Raw genomic sequence first — 13,767 nt, forward strand, 5'->3', positions numbered from 1 at the left:
TTTCAAAAATTTCACCAATCGTAAATTCTTAATACACTTAAAATAAATCAATGTCTTACCCAAATCTAAGGCCTCAATAGTTTTTATAATATCAGCACGATATTTCGTCTACCATTACTCGCACATATGCTTGCAATACAAGCGATATTACTCAACCACTACTTCTTACGTAAGCAAGAAGTATCAAACAAATAAGCAATCATAAGAATGAAGAAGAGCAGTCATAATGGTATTAGCTAACACTATCATGACTATCATGCCTCTAATTACAAAATAACTTAACAATATCAAACTCTACAATATCAGCACAAGGAGAACATTATCTTCATCATTATCAAAGAAAAGCATCATCAAAGTATACAACAAACAAAACACTGTCAGAGTACACAACAAAATCATGATAAGTACATAACTCACGGTCGATTAGATCGACCTGCTTTGATACCACTAAATGTGACACCCTCTACCCCAACGTTAATACACAATAAATGTAAACAATAATTTCTTTTTCTTTTTGAGTAAATAAAATCTTTCATAGTTTAATAACATCTTTCATGTATAAAACAACTGCTTCAAATCTCATAAGGTAGAAGATTCACATTCGTAACTCATCAATCATAAAAAAAAAGTCAAAGATAAGTATTAAGCTCAAGAAATCATATAAAGGAGAATATATATTAATTCCAGTAAAGGTGGCAGTGCCTCCTAGTTAGGAATTAATATATCACTTTCAAATCATGTAATAAAATAGTATGACAAAGATATACATTTTGGTCTTTTCTCAAGAACGTTCAAAATTACAAAGGAAGAGAAAATTAAAACTTTTAAAATAATAACATCCCAAAAAAACAAGCCTAGCTATGCCCGATGTCACATCCTATCAGAGCACGCCCAACTGAAGCCTTAAGCCTCATTACCAACATCCTCATGATGCTGATTACCTGCAACATAATTTAAACATATACAAAAACAACAAGGGAGTGAGAAACATCTCACTCAATTTCAGGTGCAGAAATAAAGGTTAGATAGCACCCACACACACACAACAAATATAAGTCACATATAAACAATACACATACATCATCAATATCACATATATACTCATTTATCATGCAATGATGTCATGGACTTGACTCATAAATGCATGCATGTGGCGCCATACGGAAGATTCACAATTCATCGTTGGTGACCCTAAGGTACACCTGGTTACATCACTGGTGACCCTAAGGTACACCTTGTTAGCATGTTACATCGTTGGTGACCCTAAGGTACACCTTGTTAGCATCTTACATCGTGGGTGACCATAAGGTACACCTTATTACATCGTGGGTGACCATACGGTACACCTTATTAGCATATTACATCGTGGGTGACCATACGGTACACCTTATTAGCATGTTACATCGTGGGTATGCGGCCTCAGCGGCACACCTGGAGTAATATATGCATATGATGCATGTCATAAATTCATAATCTCATGGACTCAACATTTAACTCATTACAGAATTTTATTTAATACATCATGTCATTATTCTTCATATTCTCATAATCATAACTTGTCTCAATAGTTCATTCTTAGGTCTCATGTCTTTTTTCCATATTTCACAAGGTCATGTCATCAATACTCCTCATAAGGTCCGCACAGGTATTCACAGAGAGCATTCTTGTTAATATTAAAACTTATTTATTTATATCATTAACTTCATATTCATTTCTTACTTTCCATAAAGAACAAAGTAGAATAAATAGAAAATCGGACAGAACAACGACATCTTCAACAAAAATAAAGTAGAGTAAATAGAAAATCAAACATAACAACGACACCTTCAACAAAGAACAAAATAGAGTAAATAGAAAATCAAACAGAACAACGGCACCTTCAACAAAGAACAAAGTAGAGTAAATAGAAAATCAAACAGAACAACGGCAAGGGATTGGGGGCCAATCCGACAAACAACTATCCAACAATTATCCCCACACCCCCGAGCGAGGTTCTCACTCCCCCGAGCGAGGTTCTCACTCCCCCCCTTACCTGGATAAGCAGGAGTTGGAACTTGGGCAAGGCCTCCTCCTCTGGATTCTCTCTTTCTTCCCTCTCTTTCTTTCTTTCTTTCTCTTTCTTTCTCTCTCTCTCTCTCTCTCTCTCTCCTCTCACTACTAGAAAAATGAAAATTAGAGACGGAAAAAATCCGTCACAAAATTAAAGAAAATCCGTCACAAAATTATTAGTGACGAAATTTGTGACGGATTTTGGGTCGTCACAAAAAATGGCGTCACAAAATATTTAGTGACGGAAAATTCAGTCCGTCACAATTAGTGACGGAAATATGTCGTCACTAACTAATAAATTTTCCGTCACAATTTGTGAGGTGCATTCGTCACAAACTGGGTTCAAAATCCGTCACAAATTGTGAGGGATTCAAAATCCGTCACAAAATCCTAATTTTTTATTTTTACGAATTTTTAAATAAAAAATAATTAAATTATTCCAGATTTATTAATTATATAATATATATTATTTTCACTTTTTTTTCCTAATCTACAAGTATTAATTATTAATTTTCAGATAATTGGCAGTGGTAAGATTCAAACCCCTTACCTTCTACTCATTCTAACCTTAACACTCCTTCTCCAGCCATCTGAGCTACCTTATCAGTTCAGTACTTATTTAACAATATATATATAAATATGAAAGAATATCAATTTTTATCACAATAATATCAAACATCATTAAACATCAAACTAATAAATTTAAAATAGATTCATAATTAAAATCATAATATAATTTATTTTAGAATTTTTATTTTATTAACTTAATTGAAAATTAATTATATTTTATCATTTTTTAATCAAGTGAATGAATGATAATGAATTAACAAAATTTTTAAAATATATTTTAATTGAAAGTATATTTTTAGTAAATATTTGAATATAAAAGTATTTTTATAAATAATTAAATGAAAAATATATTTTAAAATTTATTTCTCTCATAACACTACTTAAGTAAAAATTTTCAAAAAAAAGTAAACTTATATTTGTTTGCGTTATTTTTCCAAAAATAAAAAATAAAAAAAAAAAGATCAAACATTTTGATAATTAAATCATCCAAAAATTAATACAAAAAGATAATGTTGATTGGACCAAACTACCGAATACGTACGGGCTGAGTTCAGTGTGATATACTCCACCAAAAAGAAAAGGACAATAGACTCCGAAACTGTAATGCATAAATATAATTTGAAAATTAAAACAATTTATTCGAAACGGTTACACGAGGAAAAACGAAAAGAATAAATAGTTGTTTAGATTGTGAAACTTGTAATCAATTACTAAAACCTTATATTCGATTACTAGATGATTTTATAAATTTAACTTTAATTCTAGTACTTATAATCCTTTAACTAATTTTTTAATTAATAAAAAATATTATAAATAATGATTTTTTTATAATATTTATTAAAATTATACATGTAACACTTAAATCCAAAATAATAATCAAGTGCCATAAATTCTCCAGTATCAACCATATATATATATATATATATATATATATATATATATATATATATATATATATATTATTTTTACATTACTTGCATTCACAGATATTGATCTGCTATATTACAGTCACATCTTTATTAATTTATTAACGAGTGTTTTTACTTTCATATATTATTTTATAAATTATATATTATAAATTATCATAAATATTTTTTAAACTAATTATAAAAATTAAAAGAAGTTTAAATAAATGCAAATGACAAAATTCTAATTTTTTAATTTTACGAATTTTTAAATAAAAAATAATTAAATTATTCCAGATTTATAATTATAAAATATATATTATTTTTACCTTTTTTTTTCTAATATACAAGTATTAATTATAAAGTGCATTATATATAATATATATAATACATTTTATAATTAATTATATATATATATTTTCTAATATATATATATTTTCACCTTTTATTAATTATATAATATATATTAAATGATTCCATTTAGGTGTATTATAAAGTATGATGATAATATTTTTATATATTTATTGATAGACTTAATTGTATTTTTTATTAAATGATCAAGCATAATGAATTTTCTAGCGTCAACCATTATATATATATATATATATATATATAGATATATCTAATTATATATCATTTATAAATATACTTTTATATATTTATTTTTAGTTTTTTAGTTAAAATGGAAATTAATATTGTATTTTTATAATTTCATAAGTACTTTTAAATTAAAAGTTTTTTCCTAATTCATATTTTAATTTTTTATACTTCAAAATGACAACTTATTATTTAAAATAATTCATTTCTTATGTTTTAATTTTTAACCTTTTGATATTTTAGTTTCATAATTTTTTAATTATTTTTTTAGCTAAATATGATTTATTTATACATAATTCTTAAATATAATAATTGTGCAGTAAAATTTTCTATTTTGAGAGGGATACGTAATCCGTCACAGAATCCGTCACAAATTGTGAGGGATTCAAAATCCGTCACAAAATCCTAATTTTTTATTTTTATGAATTTTTAAATAAAAAATAATTAAATTATTCCAGATTTATTAATTATATAATATATATTATTTTCACCTTTTTTTCTAATATACAAGTGAAAATTATAAAGTGTATTATATAATATATACAATACACTTTATAATTAATTATATATATATATATATATATATATATTTACCTTTTATTAATTATATAATATATATTAAATTATTCCATTTAAGTGTATTATAAAGTATGATGATAATATTTTTATATATTTATTGATAGACTTAATTGTACTTTTTATTAAATGATCAAGTACAATGAATTTTCTAACATCAACCATTATATATATATATAGTTATATATAATTATATATATTTTATAAATATACTTTTATATATTTATTTTTAGCTTTTTAGTCAAAATGAAAATTAATATTGTCTTTTTATAATTTCATAAGTATTTTTAAATTAAAATTTTTTTCCTAATTCATATTTTAATTTCTTATACTTCAAAATGACATCTTATTATTTAAATTAATTCATTTCTTATGTTTTAATTTTTAATCTTTTGATGAAAAAAAATATTTTAGTTTCATAATTTTTTAATTATTTTTTTTAGCAAAATATTTTTTATTTATACATAATTATTAAATATAATAATTGTGCAATAAAATTTTCTATTTTGAGAGGGATACGTAATCCCTCACAAATTGTGACGAAATTTGTGACGAAATACAATTTTTAAAAATTTTTCGTCACAGAATCTGTCACAAATTGTGAAGGATTCAAAATCCGTCACAAAATCCTAATTTTTTATTTTTACGAATTTTTAAATAAAAAATAATTAAATTATTCCAGATTTATTAATTATATAATATATATTATTTTTACCTTTTTTTTCTAATATACAAGTATTAATTATAAAGTGTATTACATAATATATATAATACACTTTATAATTATATATATATATATATATATATATTTCCCCTTTTATTAATTATATAATATATATTAAATTATTCCATTTAAGTGTATTATAAAGTATGATGATAATTTTTTTATATATTTATTGATAGACTTAAGTGTACTTTTTATTAAATGATCAAGCACAATGAATTTCCTAGCGTCAACCATTATATATATATATATATATATATATATATATATATATATATAGTTATATATAATTATGTATAACTTATAAATATACTTTTATATATTTATTTTTAGCTTTTATAGTTAAAATGCAAAATAATATTGTCTTTTTATAATTTCATAAGTATTTTTAAATTAAAAGTTTTTTCCTAATTCATATTTTAATTTCTTATACTTCAAAATGAAAACTTATTATTTAAATTAATTCATTTTTTATGTTTTAATTTTTAATCTTTTGATGAAAAAAATATTTTAGTTTCATAATTTTTTAATTATTTTTTTAGAAAATATTTTTTATTTATACATAATTCTTAAATATAATAAATGTATAATAAAATTTTGTATTTTGAGAGGGATACATAATCCCTCACAGATTGTGACGGAATTTGTGACGAAATATTTAGAGAGGAATCAAATCCGTCACTAAATCCGTCGCAAATTTTTTTTTTTATTAGTGACCCCGTTTGTGACGGAATTGTTAGAGACGGAAATGTTTCCGTCACAAAATCCGTCACAAACTCTAAAAATAAGTAGTCCGTCACAAAAATAAAATTTTCGTCACAAAAGTCGTCACTATTAGTGACGACATTTTATCTGTCACAAATTTTCGTCACAAATTTTAATTTTTTTAGTAGTGTCTTTCTCTCTCTAAGATTATCACTTCTTGCTCAGTATATAATTTTCACCCCCTGGCCCTATTTATAAGCAATCTGACGCACCCGGAACGACCCGTACTGATTTCGGAACGGCCCGTTCCGGATCCTTCAACCATGGGCAAATTTTTCAACTGGAACGGCCCGTTCCCAAAAAGCAGAACAGCCCGTTCTGAAACCAGAACGGCCCGTTCTCAATCTCAGCAGAACGGCCCGTTCTCCATACCAGAACGACCCGTTCCAGGCCCGTTCTGGGTCTTTAAAAACAAGCATATTCTTTCTTTTGGAAGGGCCCGTTCTGCATTTGGAACGGCCCGTTCCGACACCTAGAAATACCCGTATTCCTTTATTAAAATTATGAAAATGCCATCAATAATTACGAAAATGCCATCTTTTTTAAAAAAAACTGGGTGTTACACCTCCCACCCTCTACACTATCACCCTCCCCTACAGCTTCAAGCAATACCAAATCATCACCCATGTAAATAGCTTGTACATTATGAATACCGACATTCATTAATAGCTCAAGAACAATTCCAACCTCTTCTAACCGATGCAAGCGACCAACCATGGTCCTCCTACTCCATCTCTGGACCTTATCCACGTCAACCACAAACTCCATATGACACCATGGCTCCTTCTTTTGGCACCCACATAGCCTTAGCTTTCGAACAACGCAAAGGATCTGGCGTTTTATTCATAACTGGCTTTACTGCATATCCACTTCCTTTTGTAAAATACCATTAACCATTGCCTTCCCCTTGCCCTTCAGAACAACTGCATAAGAAGGTGAAGGTCGGCCCTGAGAAATAGGCCGACTAGAAAACTCCACTGGACGCACCTCCTCCCTTCGCACACCCCCCGTTCAATTTGCGAAACATTGACAACCAAATGCATCCGACCAATCTTGATACAATTTAGGCGTTGAGCCAAACTTTCAACATCACGAACATCACTGAAACGAACAAAGCCAAATCGTCGACCCTCCTTATCTCGCTTCCTTGGAATAAACAAGTCGACCACCTTACCATAACGCCGGAAAATATTCCACAATGTTGCTTCACCATGACTATCCGGGAAATTTGTGAAAAAGAAGGATGAGAAATGTTGCACTCTTTTCACATACCCCGTAAAATCTCCTTCCTTTCGAATATTGCAACGGGTGACCATCGTCCACCTTCTGTTGGTGTCCGATCTCCACCCACACCCGCGTGACGTCCACCTTCCATACTTCAATCCTTAACAATCATTTCAACAAACAGTTGATCTTCGTTTGACAATGTCATTTTAACGGCGTCTCAAAACCTCCCACAAAGTTTTTGCATCGATTCTCCGCAGCCACAAGGGGCCGAAAAAACCTCTATTTCTTAATTAGCCACCTAGGAGACCTTTTTGTGAGCATTGTCCCCGTTCTGAAATCTAATTCACGCAACCGTAACCACTCCCATTAAGACAGAGAAGGCCTTGTTTAGTGGGTCATTTGATCAAACACGTGGTGCACAACCTTTCCCTTACATCCTAGAATGGCATCCGACATGTCTAGAGCTTGAAGAAGCAAAGATGAAGCACACTATAGAAGATTCCAGCACCAAAACTGATAAGACAGAAAAGGCTTTGTTCAATGGGTCATTTGATCAAACACGTGGTGCGCAACCTCTCCGTTACATCCTAGAATGGCATCCGGCATGTCTAGAGCTTGAAGAAGCAAAAGGTGAAGCACACCAAAGAAGATTCCAGCATCAAAACTGCCACTCTGAGAAACCCCAACAGCAACACGATTCCAAGTGCCACCACCGTCCAATTCGAAATCTGGCGACCGGTTACGGTGACGGCATGTGTGCTAGTCTTGACTTCTGTATTTAGGCCCGTTTGATTGTCCAGACATAAGAGTGAGATTATTTTTTAACCCAATTGAACTCGTTGAACTGCATTATAAAAAAATTAAATTATTTTTAAAAAAATTGGATTGGGCTAAACTGATTGAAAATTAAATTTAATTATAAGAATTAAAATATTTTTATTAAAGGTAAAAATTAGATGTGTCAAACATTGTGCATATTGATGAATTAGCCTGATAATTTAGTCTCTAAAAAATTACCCCAAAAATAAATTGTGTCAAAAACTGTGCATCATGATAGGTTAGTCGATAGGTCCATAATTTAGGTTATGAAAAATTACCTCAAAAATAAATTGTGTCAATTTGGCTAGACATGATAGGACAATTAGATTAAGTTGGGCCACTAATTTTTTTCCTTGAAATCTCGGGTTTATTTAGCCTGATATAATTTATTTTAATATTTTCCTTTGATAAATTTAAATTAAATAGAAAATAAAATAAAGTGGGTGTATTTTATTTTTATTTTTTATTTTTAGTCCTTCAAATTTGAAACTAGTCTTTTTAGTTCATATAATTTAAAAAAAATTATTTTAATTATTATGTCTCATGAAAAATTTAAATAATATCCAATATATTTTATTATTATATCCAATTATATAAAATCATAGCATCAACATTAATGATAATTTGATATAAATGGCACAACACTCTTGCTAAGTATTGTTGTGGCATTTTGTACCTGCAAATGTTACATTATGTCATTCATTTTGCATGTGCAGTACGAATTGTTCATAATCGACAATGTTTCTTAATTATAATTCCAACAAAATACCATATTTTTCAATCCACCAAATTAGGCAATAATATCATAAAGTTGTTTCAATTCAACAAAATTACAAAATACCATTCTTTTCAAAATAAAGAGAAAGGTTAAAGCAAATAATCAATGTTTTAACTTATCAAATTAGAAAATAAAAAGTAGCATCAGTTAGCATCTATTGATCATTTTCTAAATGAAAATTAATGTCATTATCCTCCATCACTCCATCTACATAAACTAAAATATCAAAATTAGCAATTATTGGTAAAACATTCTCCTCTAAATAATGATCCAACTCTATTTTAACAAAAGAACTTCTAGTTCTATTTTAACATTACTACCACCAACGTTTAGAGAGTTACCACCAAAATCTTTATTCATTTTCATTTGAAAATCATAACACAATTGTCAAATCATCCTAACTTGAGAAAAATATTCGTGCTCATACAACTTTTTATAATAGTATTCAAGCAACTCCATTTTGTATCTAGGGTCTAAAATAATAGCAACTCCCATTATATTATGAATCACATCCCAATTGTTTTTCAAATTTACTCAACATTTTTTTTGCCATTTTTTGAATCAGTTTATTGGGAGAAGTGATCCATTGGCCTATTGCCAATTTAATCTCACACATATTTGAAAAATAATATTAGTAGTTGGATGTTTAGTAGCAAAAAATAATTCAGTGATACCATTGAACAATTTTATTCTCCGACACATCTTTTGCAAATTGCTACTATAAATTAGTTGGCAAACAAGTATATTGAGCCTTTTGTTACCTTAACCAACTAAACACATCCTTATATGATATGACAATTTCAAGCATTTTGTAAGCTGAAGTCTGTAACGCATAATTATATAATATTAAGCATAATATTAAATATATATTTCTTATACATTATTAACACAAATATGTTAACAATAATATTTTACATAAAAATAAAGAATATTTTGTGAACTTATTTACATATAGTTAACTTATATATACATCACGCACTATTCTAAAATATCTACAATAATGTACTTATTTACAAATTATTATTTTTTTCTCATACTCTTACTACAATATTTACATGTTAGGTTGATACATATTTACTATGGGGTTAACGTGATTGGCTGGGGGAAGATAGAAAGTGACTACTATTTGGCCATTTATAATAATAGGATTTTGCTGGGTTGGTGAAATACAAAAGTTGATACTCTTATGCCCTGAAATGTAACGGAATTTGTAGTTGCGTCTATGCCCCAACTGGTACCCGAAAATACGACAGTGATAACAGAAGTGGAAGGGCCTAGTATGGTTGGCAAGTCCATCTATTTTCCACTATAATTAATTCAAAAAAAAATTAAAACAAAAAAAATAAGGAGTGAGAACACTTATCCAATGAATTCAAATAATTCAATAGAATACACATAATTATTTATAACCAACATTAAATATATATATATATACATACATATATTTTAGGTTTTCATGTGATAATAAAATTTGAATTATTTTAGTAGTGACTAGTCAGGATAAATGAGCATTATCATAATATTAACTAACAAAAGAATATTTCACCTTAAGTCCTTATTCATTTAAATCCTCAAGGTCAAACCTCCAACTACAAATTAATTCAAACTTTATTTCTTATGCCCATAGAATAACATTTATCTTTATAATGTATGAAGTAATAACAACAAGATGAGTTTAAGATATTTTAACAAAACTATATTATAGTTAATATTAATATAAAAATAATTAAGCTAAATAAGTTTGAGCATTTTTAATTGTTTAAAATTTAATATAATATAATTTATGCAAATAGAATGTATTAAAGAATATTAATTTAATAAATGATAATGATAAACATCATAAAATAATTAAATAACATAAACTAGCAACATCTCATTAGTTATTTAGAGTAAAAAGTATCATAGATTAAGCAAGTGAATGAGGTTAGGGACACCTCACTTAGTAAATACACATAAATATCACATAAAATAAACAAACATAATAATATATAAAATTTAAAAAGGATAGAGGTCTCCTCCCCCTTACCTTAGTGTAAAAAAAAATCGAGTAAAATTTTTCCTTCCTTTCTCTCACAATTTTTTTTCTTCCACTCTCTCCTTCCTTTCTCTCACAATTTTGCCATTCCTGTTCAATGCTACTGCACATTCCGTGTTTCTCCAATTTTCTCGTTCCCGTTCAATGCTATTTATAGATAATTTTTATCTACTGTTGTAGGATTTATCCAAGATTCGTCTAGATAATTTTTATCTACTACTGCAGGATTTGTCCAAATTCAGATAAAGTTTTGGATAAGAGTTATTTAATTATTATTAGTTATATAAAAATATATAGAGCTATGGCCTGTGACCTAAAACTTATGGTTCTTATGTACAACTAAACAAGCCATTGAACCATTCCATATTATATGTATATGTTATTATATAAATTATAATATATCTAATTTGTTTCACATGTAATTATAATAATTAAATTATTATTAAAAAATATTATAAATGTTTAGAATATAATTGAATATTATACATTTCTATTTTAGTCTACTAAAAATATAAAAATTATAAGGTATCAAAAATAAAACATCAGTATTTATCTATTTATTTTAAATATGGTAACTAAAATTTTTAAAAATATTATTTTAAGAATAAGATAATGATAAGAAAATTTATAATATTATATCAAAAGTTTCAGAATATTACAAAGTCCATCTAGTTGGACAATCTAAAATCAAATTCTTAGTGTAAGGGATTCAATATTGCTTTGCCATCTCCTCAAATTTCTCCTTCCTTTTAAGAAATGTTGTCCAATATGCTACACTATCCCAAATCTTTTCTACCTCATCTTTCACCACATCCAATCCATCTTTTACTATAAAATTCAAGACAAGTGCACAACAACGCATATAAAGCAAAGAACTACCCCTCAATGAAGTGCTTAACCATAACTTATCCTTAATTTTTTGAATTATGACATCATTTGTGCTACAATTATTTAACGTGATAGTCGAGAACTTTGTATCAATGTTTCAATCCATCAAACATTCAACTAATACATTATAAAGTTTATCACTTGAGTGAAGAGTGGGAATATAAATGAACCTAACATAATAAAATTTTAATTCAATCAATTTATCACACAAATAATTACATGACAAATAATATGACATGCAAAATAAGTTAAAGAAAATTAATACCTCTAAATACATCTTTTCAAGTTCTAATTTCCATCAATGTAATGAGTTTTGACTTCCATATAATATCTTTTTTGATTGCTTGAAAGTCCACATGTTTTATGTAATGGCCACTCATCCCTGAAGACTATCCAACAACTTCAAAGCTATTGATCTCTCAAATTCATAGACTTTGAATAATTTTTTCTTGATTGTGTTTCTACAAGGAACTTAAAACACTAATTGAACAACAACCAAATATCTCTTAAAACCAATATGATCCACAATTGTAAGTGGATATTTATGCATAGTGATTGCATACGTAAGTTTTTTTCTTGTATTTTCTGCATCGTAAGTTCTCGTACCCAACTCTTGCTTGCCTTGCATGACCTTAGGCACAAGAAATGTTTGTCCTTTATTTCCCCTCATCTTAATCTTTCGTGTTACACAACTTTTCATGTGTTGTCATAAGTGTTTCTTTTCATTTTTTGATTTTCCACCCAAATGTTTCTTACAATAATTGCATTGAACTTTGTCCTCTCCACTAGCTTTAACTTTTGTAAAATGATTCTAAATCTTACTTTTAAGCCTACTTGCTCCAGTTTGTGTACTTGTCTCATCCATATTATCACCTATAATATCTTGAGATTGAGATTTAGTTGTTTGCACATGTTCATTTAGTGCAGGAGTAGGACCAACATTTGAAGTATCATGATTTCCCTCTAGAACCAATTGAGGTGTACTTTCTAGTGCCATATTAATATCTATCATTATTTTCTTCAAAAATAAAAGGACACTATCAGAAAAAGGACCTAATTAAGATATTCAAAGCTAAAAATTTGTGAATTCAAAATGTATATAGTATATAGAGAGAAGTCAACTTCTTAAATAAATTTTCATGCCTAAACAATTTAGTATTTAACTATTGCTAGGATACATGATTTTAAAAAATGGTAATGTCTTTTTTTCTAAAGCTAAACGCAAACATAGCAACATTTTTATTGTAATAATTGCACCCTATAAAAAATGATTCCATTTCATTTTGTTAATCCAAGGTAATAAAATGTATTAATAAATTCTATGATTTTTATACAAGATGTTGCTGCATCATTGTAGAGAAATTATGGAAATGTTTTTTTTTTTATATTTATTATGAGACTAAGAAATACTTATAGACTAAATCAAATAACTAATAAATATTTATGTTAAAAAAATGTGAGAATGGGATTGGTATTGATCAAAAAAATGTAATAATAAAAATTGGTACTTACGGTTAGTATACTCTATTTTAAAAAGAATGGAAGCTCCAAAGGTGGTACTTACAATTAGAATACTCAGTTTTAGGCACTCCTATTATAAATTTTGGTAAGTTTTTATATATTTTTTTGGCAACTATTTAAAATTCAATAATAAAAAAATCACATAATAGCAATTTTCTTGTTGGCTCTACTTTCCTTGTCTAGATTACTATACATTCTAAAATCCAAAATTCTAAGGGTCAATTATTACTTTATATTGAAATTCATGTAGATAATTTTTTTCAAGTAAAATATAAGTTGTTAAGATAAAATAATATTGCTTTTTTATTTTTTC

This window comes from Cajanus cajan, chromosome 2, assembly GCF_000230855.2.
Source record: "Cajanus cajan strain Asha chromosome 2, NIPB_CcT2T_4, whole genome shotgun sequence".
NCBI classification, from domain to species: Eukaryota; Viridiplantae; Streptophyta; class Magnoliopsida; order Fabales; family Fabaceae; genus Cajanus; species Cajanus cajan.